The sequence below is a fragment of the Culex quinquefasciatus genome, chromosome 3 (assembly GCF_015732765.1).
Source record: "Culex quinquefasciatus strain JHB chromosome 3, VPISU_Cqui_1.0_pri_paternal, whole genome shotgun sequence".
Lineage (NCBI taxonomy): Eukaryota > Metazoa > Arthropoda > Insecta > Diptera > Culicidae > Culex > Culex quinquefasciatus.
In genome coordinates, this window is record NC_051863.1 from 73,271,625 (window position 1) to 73,285,774 (window position 14,150).

At 35.9% G+C, this 14,150-nt stretch overlaps 1 protein-coding gene and 1 long non-coding RNA gene across 10 annotated transcripts in view; both read right to left on the reverse strand.

Annotated features, from left to right (window-relative positions):
• LOC6048354 (zwei Ig domain protein zig-8) overlaps window positions 1-14,150 on the reverse strand; it is a 628,146-nt gene that overhangs the window by 24,066 nt on the left and 589,930 nt on the right. The window lies entirely within an intron of this gene.
• On the reverse strand, window positions 8,277-9,094 carry LOC6042496. The gene is made up of 2 exons (XR_005278078.1): window positions 8,575-9,094; window positions 8,277-8,506 (listed from the first exon to the last, which is right to left on the reverse strand). It is a non-coding gene; the product is annotated as an uncharacterized LOC6042496 (long non-coding RNA).

Consider the following 14,150-nt stretch of genomic DNA (forward strand, 5'->3'; position numbering starts at 1 on the left):
CTGAAGAAGCGTTTGAAATTTTCAAACGTTAACCAACGCCAAATTGCCATGAGAACATCATTGATTAAAAATAAATGGATCTTACGAAATTACTCTTTCGTGATTGATTGTGTTGCCAAGAAACGCAAATATAAACAACTATAAAAATTTCATTTACTTTTGTGTCCGAAGTTCTTCGTCATGATGGTTATGCCTGTAGCATTACCGCTGCACCTTTTTCGGTCCGGGCAGTTTCGCGATGTTTGACAGTTGCGTTGGAGAATTTGAACGGTGCGCGTCGCGGTCATCACGCAGGATTTTCGTTGCCGTTTCCGTCTTTGTTGTCCCCCCGATTGTGTGTGTTTTTCGGTCCGGGCGGTTTCGCGTTTTCGCATTTTATTTGGTTTTATCTTTCCACAGCCGGCTGTCTAAGATTTGATCATTTATGCTAAACTCAACACCAAATAACCGGGAATAGTCTCATCCGCATACTCCGACTGTTTGCCTTGAGAATGCATAATACATCACACCATTGAACAAAATTTATTGATTATTGGGTCGCATCATCATCCTCTATGTTGAATCCTGGCCATTACCCTTACCCACTAACAAAGTCCCAAGTAGAAGTAGTTTTCCGGCACACGTGGGGGTGTGGAAATCGTATAGAACCCACCCTTTGTAGCAACCTGTGCTAACTAACATTCCCGTCCCACTCCCCCGAGATCTACAAACTGACATGGCGGGCGTCGTTGGTGGCCAACGACTGTTTCCTATTAGCAACGGCTCTAGTTTTGATGATCGTGATGTTTTATCTTTTCAGCGCATTCATGCATGCTGTTGATAAGGGAAACATCATTTGATCTTTTAAGCGGGTCTAGCTCATTTCCCCGAATGACATTTCCCCGAATGCCATTTCCCCGAAAATCATTTCCCCTAATTGGCCACATCCCCGAATACCACTTCCCCTAATCAGCCACATCCCCGTATGCCATTTTCCCGAATATCATTTCCACTTATCGGCTATATCCCCGAATGCCATTTCCCCTAATCGGCCATTTCCCCGAATGCCATTTCCCCGATGTGACACTTACGCTAATTGCCTTTTATTTAAATTTAAATTTTCCCGAATTTTCATATTCCCTGATCTTTATTTTCGCTAAAGCCTTTTTCCATGACTGACAGTTATTTTCTCTCTCAATTTTACCGAACAAACAGCTTTTTCAGGTATTCTGTTGATTAAATGTTGTAAATTGGGTAGTAAAGCCCTTTGTCATTTTTTTTTTTTTTTTTGAACAACGGTAAGAAACACGATTAAATACCATTTCTGATGACGTTTTTTTATTTATGCAAAAAAAAGTTATTAACAAGACAACATTTTTTCGATGGATCAACTGTGGTCCCCTTGGAACGATCTGTCAAGTAGAAGCTTTTCTGCCAAGAAGGGCCGGGAAGTGAATTTTTAAAAATTGAATTAAAAATCCATGTTAAATCCTTTGCGGTCGTTAAAAGGGTCATTGTACTTTAAAAATAAGCTTTATCATTGTGAACACTAATATCAGCTTAATTTTAGGACCCAATTACAGTCCAGACTCGATTATCCGAAGCAGTGGCGCCGACTAGTCCAAAATGTTGGGGGGGCACGAAATCAATAGGTAAGAGTGGCGATAAGCTGGTTTGAGTTTCTTGTATATCACGAATTTTACCAATTTGAATATTACGATGTGAAAAGAATTTTTCTCATCCGGAATCCATTATTTTTGGAAAAAAATAATTTATTAAAACGTGATTTAAAATTGTGATTGGGTTAATTATTTAAATGTTTGGAAGGCGAATTCCTTCTTATTGGCATATTCTCACTTATAATTAACAGATATTAAGAAATTCAGCAATACAAATATTCTAAAAATAAAAACGAAAGTAAAAAGCAAAAATTTTGAACTTGAGAAATTAAAAATAAAACAAATACACAATAAAAACAACAATTTTTCAAATCTGCTACTAAAAACAGATACACAAAATTCAATATTCCAAAATTTAAAATAATATTATAATAGAAAAAAAAATCTAGAGATAAAAAAAAACTCATGGCTTGAAATTTTTAAGAAATCAAAAGAAGAAATTGAGAAATTTAAGCAATCAGAAATTTAGAAATAACAATAAAATTCAATGTTGAAAAATCTAACATTTAAGTTATTTTTTAAGAATTAAAGAATTTAAGAATTTAGGAATTTAAGAATTTAAGAATTTAAGAATTTAAGAATTTAAGAATTTAAGAATTTAAGAATTTAAGAATTTAAGAATTTAAGAATTTAAGAATTTAAGAATTTAAGAATTTAAGAATTTAAGAATTTAAGAATTTAAGAATTTAAGAATTTAAGAATTTAAGAATTTAAGAATTTAAGAATTTAAGAATTTAAGAATTTAAGAATTTAAGAATTTAAGAATTTAAGAATTTAAGAATTTAAGAATTTAAGAATTTAAGAATTTAAGAATTTAAGAATTTAAGAATTTAAGAATTTAAGAATTTAAGAATTTAAGAATTTAAGAATTTAAGAATTTAAGAATTTAAGAATTTAAGAATTTAAGAATTTAAGAATTTAAGAATTTAAGAATTTAAGAATTTAAGAATTTAAGAATTTAAGAATTTAAGAATTTAAGAATTTAAGAATTTAAGAATTTAAGAATTTAAGAATTTAAGAATTTAAGAATTTAAGAATTTAAGAATTTAAGAATTTAAGAATTTAAGAATTTAAGAATTTAAGAATTTAAGAATTTAAGAATTTAAGAATTTAAGAATTTAAGAATTTAAGAATTTAAGAATTTAAGAATTTAAGAATTTAAGAATTTAAGAATTTAAGAATTTAAGAATTTAAGAATTAAGAATTTAAGAATTTAAGAATTTAAGAATTTAAGAATTTAAGAATTTAAGAATTTAAGAATTTAAGAATTTAAGAATTTAAGAATTTAAGAATTTAAGAATTTAAGAATTTAAGAATTTAAGAATTTAAGAATTTAAGAATTTAAGAATTTAAGAATTTAAGAATTTAAGAATTTAAGAATTTAAGAATTTAAGAATTTAAGAATTTAAGAATTTAAGAATTTAAGAATTTAAGAATTTAAGAATTTAAGAATTTAAGAATTTAAGAATTTAAGAATTTAAGAATTTAAGAATTTAAGAATTTAAGAATTTAAGAATTTAAGAATTTAAGAATTTAAGAATTTAAGAATTTAAGAATTTAAGAATTTAAGAATTTAAGAATTTAAGAATTTAAGAATTTAAGAATTTAAGAATTTAAGAATTTAAGAATTTAAGAATTTAAGAATTTAAGAATTTAAGAATTTAAGAATTTAAGAATTTAAGAATTTAAGAATTTAAGAATTTAAGAATTTAAGAATTTAAGAATTTAAGAATTTAAGAATTTAAGAATTTAAGAATTTAAGAATTTAAGAATTTAAGAATTTAAGAATTTAAGAATTTAAGAATTTAAGAATTTAAGAATTTAAGAATTTAAGAATTTGAGAATTTTAGAACTTAATTTCAAAATTTTTTAGGGTGCAGTTAAAATTTCTATGGCCTTATTATTTTTTTAAATCGATCATAAATTGTAGAAGGCGATACACTTGTGTTTTTAAGATTATAAGATTATAATGTGTCTTCAAAAATTTTCTTTTTTGAGACAATTATATGTTTAAGCTAAAATTGGTACAGAACGTTTTACGGTTAACAAATGTATTTGAAATCACTTCAAATGCTTTCTAAAATACCCAAAATATTATCGAATTTATCAGCATTTTTGTAAATGTAAATGTAAAGCAGTCAACAAATGACCATTTTGAAAAGTGTTTCGCTAAATCCTTATCTACAATGGCAAATCGCAGAATGTTGCGTCTGAAAACTTGATGATTGTTTTCGCAAGAGTTTGCGTAAGTTTGATTGTAGATGAGGTACCATAGAAAAAAATGTAAACGATTTAAAAAAATCACAGATTTCAAAACCACAAATGTTTTTGAACTATTTTACAGATTCGCTTACAAGAATTCTATCCGTGTGTACAAACGATGTTTCAATTAAGTTTTAAATATTATTTTCAATTATTTCTGTGAATTTTATTTGTAATATTTGAAAAAAAAGAATATTTTCCTTCCAAAATTTCTGGGGGGGCACAATGTATGGGCTGCCCCCCCTGCCCAATTTTAAGGGGGGCAAAAAGTACCGTGCCCCCCCAGAGTCGGCGCCCCTGATCCGAAGCCTCGATTATCCGAAGTTTCGATTATCCGAAGTTCGATTATCCGAAGTGAAATTTTTCCGAGGCCTTCGGATAATCGAGTTGTTGTGTGTTCAAGAACCCAAAAATCGAACAAATAGGTTCAGGCTGGTACAAATTTTATTTAAAGTTTTTGTTGATTATACTTTTTGCCAAATCCAAAACTAGCAATGTGAATAAAATGATCAGTGTGAACGGAATAAAATGATCAGTCTGTACTACGAAAATCACAGGGTATGTTTTCTGAATCATAAAAAATATCAAAACTTCTATTGCATTATTATTATCATGTCTAAGTAAAAAGTATTTGGTTTGAGAATATATAACAAAAAGTCTGTAACAATATTCATTGTATATGAATGAATAGTATAAATCCATTCAATACTCTTTCCCCCCTAAAATGCTACGTCTGTTCTGAGTGAATCCAAATAGAAAGTTGATCATTCAAGGCCAATACGAACCTTTCAAGAAATATTATATGTGGTTTGATGTGATAAAAATTGCCATCATTTTTTTTTCTCATAAAATGCTATTTCCCCGAACGCGGTCAAGCGGAAATGCCCGGTGCCCAGGAGCGCGCGCGCACCGGGGCACCGGGCATTTCCGCTTGACCGCATTCGGGGAAATGGCATTCAGGGAAATGGCATTCAGGGAAATGACTATTCAGGGATATGACTAATCGGGTAAGTTGCATTCGGGATTGTGGCCTATTCGGGAAAATGACTTTCGGGGATGTGGACAATTAGGGGAAATGGGAAATTCGGGTAAATGGAATTCGGGGAAATGACTATTAGGGGAAGTGTCTTTTCGGGAAAGTGGCATTCGGGGAAATGTCCCTTCGGTAATATGGGTTTCGGGGAAATGTCATAGATTCCGTTTAAGCGTATGGTCGGTTGTATTGATAGGATATTACGGTCCTGTTCAGCAACGGAGAAGGACAACCATGGGTGGTCTCTTATGCTCATGCTCATGCTCATGCTCTTCACAGTGATGAAGGCAAAAAATTTTAAAATAGAAGTTTTGAATTTTCTTATGCTAACGACCATTTCTATAAGACATGTTTGTTCAGTTTCGAAAACATAGTAAACTGAAAGCTCGTTCAATTCCGCATGGATTTGACTTTGACAGCATTTAAATTTGACTCGTTTTATTTTTTTAATTTTGCCCTTACCCTTCTTCGAGTTGTGTGAAACTTTGTTCTCAGGTGTAATTTTTGTCCCTACGTGTTTTTCATCGAGAAAAAAAAAAAACAAAATAGTTTCAAAACTTCTGCCATTTTTTGTTACTCAACTGTAAATTTGTTTGGCACTTCATGTCATTTTATGGGAAATTGAATGTGATTTGCAAGAACCCGGATGGGTCTTTTTTCATTTAAAACAAAAAAAAATATTAGAAATTTTATGTTTTTTTTTATTATTTTTTTTAGAGTGTAACAATGCTTTACAAAGTTGTAGAGCAGATAATTTCGAAGACTATATTTTTGACAGTTGAGGAACGGGAAATGACATAATTTTTAAAAACTATTATTCTTAATTTTTTCGATGAAAAATTAGTTTTTTTTTCGGAATTTTCAGTACGTTATTAAATCGGGATATCAATTTTACATTAATTAGATTTGGACATAAATTTAACAAAATTTATTTCAATCCGGCTTCAAATTAGAACATAAATTTCCATTCTGTAAGAACATCATCTATCTGTACTAAAGACGGATGAATCCAGGTTTATTTTTGTGTTAAATTTCATATCGTAAAATCTAGGGCACCTTTTTTGTACGTTAAACTTCAGTATTCACCAGCATTCCAACGATGGTGCAAACTGCAATCGCGCCATGAATCAGTTCCACCAAATAGAGATCTCCTCTATTCATGGTTGAGCTACTTTCGTGCCACACGTGCCACGGCTAATATGCAGGAAGGTGTGCTGCTGCGTTAAAAATGTGAGTGTATGGTGGTGGGTGGTGGGTGATTCGGAACTGTGTGCGAATTCTGCACCTGTTTGAAAGCACTGTTGGGTGGCTCACACCGGAACAGGGATTTCAGTTGAAGGAGGACAGACAGAAAAAAATCCTGGGAACCTGCCAGCAATGTTTGTGTGTGTGTGTGTGTGTCCGCAGAGCTGGCAAATATTTACTCATCAATAATTCATGAAACAAAATTACGTTGCTGAACGTTTCTCCTTGTCGCACTCACTCTCACTCACACACACACACACACAGAGTCATCGACGGGGAAATCTGTTTGTGGGTGGGTGTGAGCCCATTTATGGGATGATGATGCCGATGAACAGAGAGAGCGGGAGATGGAATATTGAGCCCCTGATTGGGTGACTCGACGGTGTGCAAGCAAAATACAGTTATCAGAAAATTCACGGTTTTTTCGCGACGTTGTCGCATAATGTTTAAGTGTTACTGAAACTTTGATCATGATCAGGGTGGTTTACTAAAGCTTTAAAAATTGTAGTTAAAAACACTCATATACGTCATTCTGGTTCATAAATTTCCAAATAAATTTTAAATAATGGAATTTAATTTGATCCACCCTAAGCGACATGTGGAAAAACGAGCACTCATCACTATCAAGCAGATATTGACGAACGGTGGAAAAATTTCCAGTTATCAATAGCATACGCCGGTTGCCACACACGATCGATAGTTTAATTTGTTCTTGAATGCATTCATATTTGTTTTTGCAATTTAACAGTCACAAAAAGCGGAATTATTTCATAACTCTGAAAGTATCAGTTTAAACTATTTTCCACTAATTATTTCTATACTTATTTAAAACACAAATGTTTCAATGGGGTTGTCAAACGAACTAACATACTAAAGCAGTTGGTGAACTTAATAACTAATTAAAACCGTTGTAAGTGTGCTTCATTGTTGAATGTGCATTTTGTGGACGAGGCCTTATTGTACAACTTCAATGCTTTACATTGTGGCTAGGGATGCGGGTTCGGATATCCTGGAAATTATGGTTTTGAATTACCAGAATAGCAGGGAATCGTTAGCAATTCTAAACAGAGTCAAACATTATCGTTTCGCGGATATCCGGATATTTTTTCTGGGGTTTATAAAGACGGATAGCTACTTTTATGAATATCATGAATTGACTATTTCAAATATCCGTACCATATTGGAGCTTGGTTGAGATGATAGTTTCTGATCATCCTACAAATAAAAGTTATAAATTTGCTATGTTTTCTATTTATTCAAACAGATTTAAAACATATCCGGATAACAAAAACCGTACCCCTAGATCAATCAGCCTAAAGTATCATGAAAGCAAGGGTCCTGATTTTCGGTTCAAAGAACAGAAATGACTCACTCATCGCCGAGTGAGCCGACTGGAGCTCGCAACCAGCGAACACTACACACTGGCTGCCAGCGACTTGCTAAATCGCTTCTTCCAGTAACACAAATACTTCATGAATTTCTTTGCCCACTCCGTCCGTCGACCCAAGTCACACACGAATACGTTCAGAGAGGAGAGAATCTAACAACATACCAGCTCAGCGCTCTTTTGGTCTGCACTACCACAGTTAGCCGTAAATTTGTATTTGGCATGATGGAAATTGCTTGTAAATGTGTATTTGATGTCGTGTTATCAAAACAATTGCAGAACAATTTTTATAACATGGATTTTAAGCACTTTAATAACTGAGTAAAACAAAGCCGATCGCAAACTATTTTGACTCAGCGACTGAGCGACACAACGCAATCGGTCTCTCTGAACCATTCGCTGTACACTGAAAGAAACCGACATAGCAATATCACATGTTTCCCACATGAATCCACCCCATACGACTTAGCATGCGAATGTCATGTGAAAATCACATAAAAAAAATGCAACCTGCGAAGTAGTAAACTCAAGTGAAATTCTCATCAAAATGAAATGAAAAACACGGCACCTTCACATGTCTTCACACATGACTATCACATGGAATTCTTATGAGAATAAAGTGGATTGCACGTATGTTTTCTTTCTTTCTTTTCTTTGATTGATTGATTGACTATTGATTAAAAAAACAATATCTTTTAAATGTATTTATTTTTCACACTTGTTTCTCCTAAAATATTACACATAAACCACTGGATCCGACTCACACAACTAAAATTCAAAAATCCAACGTTGTATCTTCCGTTGCCGTTCTCGGCCATCGTGATGGTCTACCCGGCGAGGCGCTCGTTCAGTAAGTTGTACAGCTCCTCCATGGTCCGGGACTCCGGGCCAGTTTCGTTGATTTTGACCTTAAAAATGAATCTGTGCGTGGAGGAGAAAAAAGTGGTAAGAGGTTGTGAAATATTTGTGGGTTAGGACGGGAAATTTACCGGATTGGCGGTTGAAGCCATTTGTTGTTCTTCATGACGAACGGTCCGTGGACGATACGCCGCCGTTTGGAGTCCGGCGGTCCGGCGTTCTTTGTCGTTCTCCTGTCACTGGCCACTGGGGGCTTGACGTATTTTCCGCGAAATTTCTTTGTTGCGCAGTTTGGGACTTTCAAAGGCCACGAACACCACAAAACCGCATCCCAGTCCGGTCCGCAGGAACTTTTTCAAAATGTGGCCCCGAAACTAGATTTTTCTGAAAAAAAATTAAAAAAAATAGCTAGCCTTACTTGATAAATGACTAATACTTACTTACCGTGATCAAAACTTGGATTTCTTATAAAAATACAAACTAAACTAATTTTTCAACAAAGAGCTCCAATCACGACTTTTTACTTGTCGCCATCTTGCCTAATCAATTTGGAATCACTTTGCAACACTCGACTTTCAAATTCAAAACATTTAGTTTTAACGTGATTTCCACTTCAAAATCAAAGGAAAAGACGAATGGGGCAAATCGATGTGAAATACATGTGAATTTATGGTGAGCATCATATGATAGTATAATGACTTATAAATGGTTGAATTCAAAAGAGTTCTCATATCTATTCGCGATGAAAAACACATCGTAGTCAAAAGAAAAGCACGTGACTTTAACGTGTTGGTTTTTGGAGTAGCTTACGTGAAAAAGCATTTGATTTTGCTATGTTGGTTTTTTTCAGTGTACTACCCGATTGAAGTGAGAGGGAGAGCAAAGAGAGAGTATTCTGTAACGATTGGTGTGGAAGCGACAAACGGCAGGAAACGGTCAGAGCAGTTTTTTGTCGCTTTCAATTTGTGGTCACGAGTGAATGAGTCGTTTTGGAGCAATCAGGACCCTTGCATGAAAAAATAAGAAATCCAAATACATATTTTTAATATTTTTAAATGTTGTCAAAGGGACGCTCGATTTTTTTCATCGCAATAAGAAACACATTAACATTAACAATAGCTCAACTGTCAAAAATCGAGAGATAGGAACAATTTTCTACAAAATCCTTCAAATCAATACATTTCTATTTTTTGTATTTTTTATTTACATCAAACCAGAAGGCCATTTTGTGTCAAAGGTTCAACCATACAAGTCTTTTTTACAATTTTGGTAGCTGTTTATTCCAAAATTTGTAACATTTAAAGAAATTTTCTTTTGACAAAGAACTTTGTCCTAAGGGCACTGTCTACGGGTGTCAATCCAAAATTTCACGAAGCGAAAGTGTAACGATTTTCTGTCGTTTTTCAAATGCTTATATCTTCCCCCCATTCAAACAATCTTTATGTTTTACACACCAAACGAAAGGGGAAGTCTTAAAGTACAAGTTGACTACCTCACAAAGTTGATAAAACTTTATTAAAGTACTTAAAAGTTAAGATGAAAATAAAAAATGAATGCAAGAAAAATCCCGGCTGCTGATTGGTTGAAAGCACGTAACAAATGTTGCTTCCTCTCCTGCTTTCGCAAAACTCTCACGGGAGAGTTTGGCACCACTGTTGCCACATTTCATGCGAACTATATAAGCTAGCACTTAGCCTCAGAAAATTTCAGTGCCTAGCGCGGTTTCGTCAAAGATGGATCCACGGTGGTAATTTTATTGCTCACACACACATGCACTAGGGTGCCCAGAAAAAATGACCCCCTGCTCCACAAGCGGAAAACGGTTTTTTGGGTTATTTTAAGCATCTGTGCAAATTTTGAGCGAAATTGGTTGAGATTAACCCATTGATACCCGAGCCCGAACCCGAAGTTGGTGAAAAAAATGATTTTCATACAAAAATGGCTTTTTTAAATCGCTAATAACTATTCAGGCTCAAGTTTTACAGCTTTGGTATGTTCTACAAAGTTGTAGAGCATTAAATTTTGAATGAGAATCTCACTTTTGAGAATATTTGGCTGGAAGTAGCGCACCGTGCAGACCACACCGTAAGAAAGTTGGGTTTTCCATACATTTTTTTTATTTTTCCCATACAAACTTCACCTCCGAGTATCAATGGGTTAATGTTGACCGATTTTGCTCATATTTGGCCCAAAGTCCTAAAATAGCTCAAGGAACAATATTCAGCTTGTGGAGCGAGGTTTTGAGATAAAGTCCCATATTCTGGGCACCCTAACATGCACACATTGAACGATACAGTATGTGCACCAAATTGGGAGGAATTCTGTTCTAATGAAGATTGTTAGGAAGGTGACCGGAAAACAAGAATGATTTGGGGCAATGGGGTTGGGACCACATTTATAGGATATTGGCCACACCCGGAGTGGCCAGTGCCCTGGGGAAGGTTCTTCCGGGGGGACATTTACCGAACCATACAACTTGGGACAGTATGGGTATTAAAATTCATGTTTTTTGAAACTGGTAATGGAAATGGCCATTTTGAACGGATTGGCCACACCCGGAGTGGCCAGTGCCCTGGGGAAGGTTCTACCGGGGGGACATTAATCGAACCATACGACTTGGGGCAATTTTGATACCCATATTACCCCAAGTCGTATAGTTCGGTAAATGTCCCCCGGTAGAACCTTGCCCAGGGCAATGGCCACTCTGGGTGTGGCCAATCCGGTCAAAATGGCCATTTTAATTGAAAAAACGAAGTTGACTTTATAGCTGTCGGCCACCATTGCTAGTACCAACCACTAGTGTCTTACTTTTAACTACAAGGACTTCGCCGCCCTGGATACCCATATTTACACTTAGAATTTTAGAGCGCCCACCGCGGGATTCGAACCAGCAACCTCTGGATTGTGGGTCCAGTGCGCGGTCCGATTGATCCACACGGGCGGGACATTTTGATTGCCAGTTTCAAAAACCAATATGAATTTTGATACCCATATTGCCCCAAGTTGTCAAAAAAACAAAATCAAATCAAATTATTCGCTCTACAGCTTTGCCTTGGCGTTCTCGATTACGAGATTCCTACTCGAAACTAAGTGTTCGAAGGCTTGATTGTTGAGGCAATTGCAAACCTCTTTTACACCTAAACTTCCATCCACCCCGGGATTCGAACTGACGACCTTTGGATTGTGAGTCCAACTGCCTGCCAGCGACTCCACCGAGGCAGGACCCAGGGAGACGACTCCTACACCTGGACTGAGCTAACGACCTAATCTTTTTAGGTTAGTCCGGGGCCAACATTTACTTCCCGTCCGACGGAAGGCGTGATCAGACAAATCTCGTCTCGAAAAATGCCACCGGGGCCGTCTGGGATCGAACCCAGGCCGACTGGGTGAGAGGCAATCACGCTTACCCCTACACCACGGTCCCGGCTTAAGTTATATGGTTCGATTAATGTCTCCCGGTAGAACCTTCTCCAGGGCACTGGCCACTCTGGGTGTGGCCAATCCGGTCAAAATGGCCATTTCCATTACCAGTTTCAAAAACCATGAATTTTGATACCCATATTGCCCCAAGTCGTATGGTTCGGTAAATGTCCCCCCGGAAGAACCTTCCCCAGGGCCATGGCCACTCCGGGTGTGGCCAATGTTCTACCAATGTGGTCCCAACCCCATTGCCTCAAATTATTCTGGTTTTCCGGTGACCTTCCTAACAATCTTCATTAGAACAGAATCCCTCCCAATTTGGTGCACATACTGTATCGTTCGTGTGTGTGTGAGCAATAAAATTACCACCGTGGATCCGTCTTTGACGAAACCGCGCTAGGCACTGAAATTTTCTGAGGCTAAGTGCTAGCTTATATAGTTCGCATGAAATGTGGCAACATGGTGCAAATTTTGCTTCCTCTCCTGCTTTCGCGAAACTCTCACGCGAGAGTTTGGCACCACTGTTGCCACATTTCATGCGAACTATATAAGCTAGAACTTAGCCTTAGAAAATTTCAGCGCCTATCGAGGTTTCGTCAAAGACGGATCCACGGTGGTAATTTTATTGCTCACACACACACACGCACACATTGAAAGACACAGTATGTGCACCAAATATTGGCCACACCTGACGTGGTCAGTGTCCAAGGGAAGGTTCTACCGGGAGGACATTAATCCAACCATCCGACTTGGGGCAATATGGGTATCAAAATTCATGGTTTTTGATACTGGACATGAAAATAACCATTTTGATTGTGGTGACCACAACCTAGAGTGGCCGGTTCCGTGGCATTTTCCGAACCATACTTGTTTTGGCAATATTTTCGTGTTTTCTAATCTAATCTAATCAGACCCTAGCGCAGCCAATCTTTCGAAGGGATCCTGGAGAGTGCCTTAGGTTAGATGACGCCTAGCACTCTTCTTGTCATTTATTAACATTTGTAGAGCGCCATTGCATTGAAAATGCATTGAAACATCACAAGCGTTAAAGCGGCCAGGCCTACTGCGTAAAGCCGTATGGCAGAGATGACTCGTAATTGGGTTGAGCTTGAGCACAGAGTGTTCGAACAACAACACAATTCTGAATCGACAGGGGAGGAAGAAGCGTGGGGACACACCACCATACGCTCCGAGATTTGGTTGTATTCGTTGGGAGCACCATGCTAAGAAGGTTTGGTACTCCGGGACCCTCTGGGATGGGACATTGTATTGGTAATATTTTCGTGTTTTGGCAATTTATTTCCACAGAGGTGCCAAAGATTGGAAACATTTAATGAGAATAAATTATTCAGTATTCAATATATAGGCAATGATTTAAAAATAAAATGTAATAGAATATTTTTTAGGAGTTTTGTACAAAGTTCTTTGTCATATTGGTCATGTAGAACATAACCACCTGCACCTTTTTTTTTTTCACCAAAAGTCGGTTATTATTTTCTTAACCTCTATATTTTTTTTTCTTTATAGTAAAAAACCGCAAATTTTGAGCCATGGAAAAGAAGGGACATAAAAATTGTCAGTAATTTTTTTAAACTTCAGATTTATGTACAATCAAGTTTACAATCGACACGTACTTTACAAATCTTTTGGATAAATAGACCATTTTCAAGAAATAGCCACATAACCCGTTTCACTATTTTTTAAATGGTGTGCATAGTTGTTCATTCCCAAAAAAAAAAATTCTTGAAAAGTTGAGATAATTTCCAATAAAGTTTTTTAAAAGACATTGTAGATTGGACCCTGGTTGCTGAGTGTCATCCTAATATTCCCACATATTCTAATTCACATCACTAAATCAAATATTTTAGTGAGTTTTTTTTTCAAAATTCAGTGGGCTGATGGCCCATTTTTAACCGGTTTCAAAATCGGAATTTCTTTTTTTTACCAAACCCTAAAACTTCATTGGGTATTTTTCCTGAAAGATCAGCAAATTTTGCATAAGAATGACCCTTTGGATAGATGTTGTGGCTCGTGCACGGGCTAAATGTGGGAAAGTTTCTGGAAAAATATCAGATATTGACGTTCATCAAACCAATATTTAAAAAATCCTCTCATTTCAGCAATGCCATAAAATTGTTTAAAAGGTTATGAAAATTTTCTGAACCTTCTAAAAAAAACTTAAAAAAGCAAACAATTGAGTATGTAGAAACTCTCAAAATTTCATTTTTCAGAAAGTGTTTTAAAATTTATTTGCTAACAATTGGAAATGCATATTTCAATGCCCTCT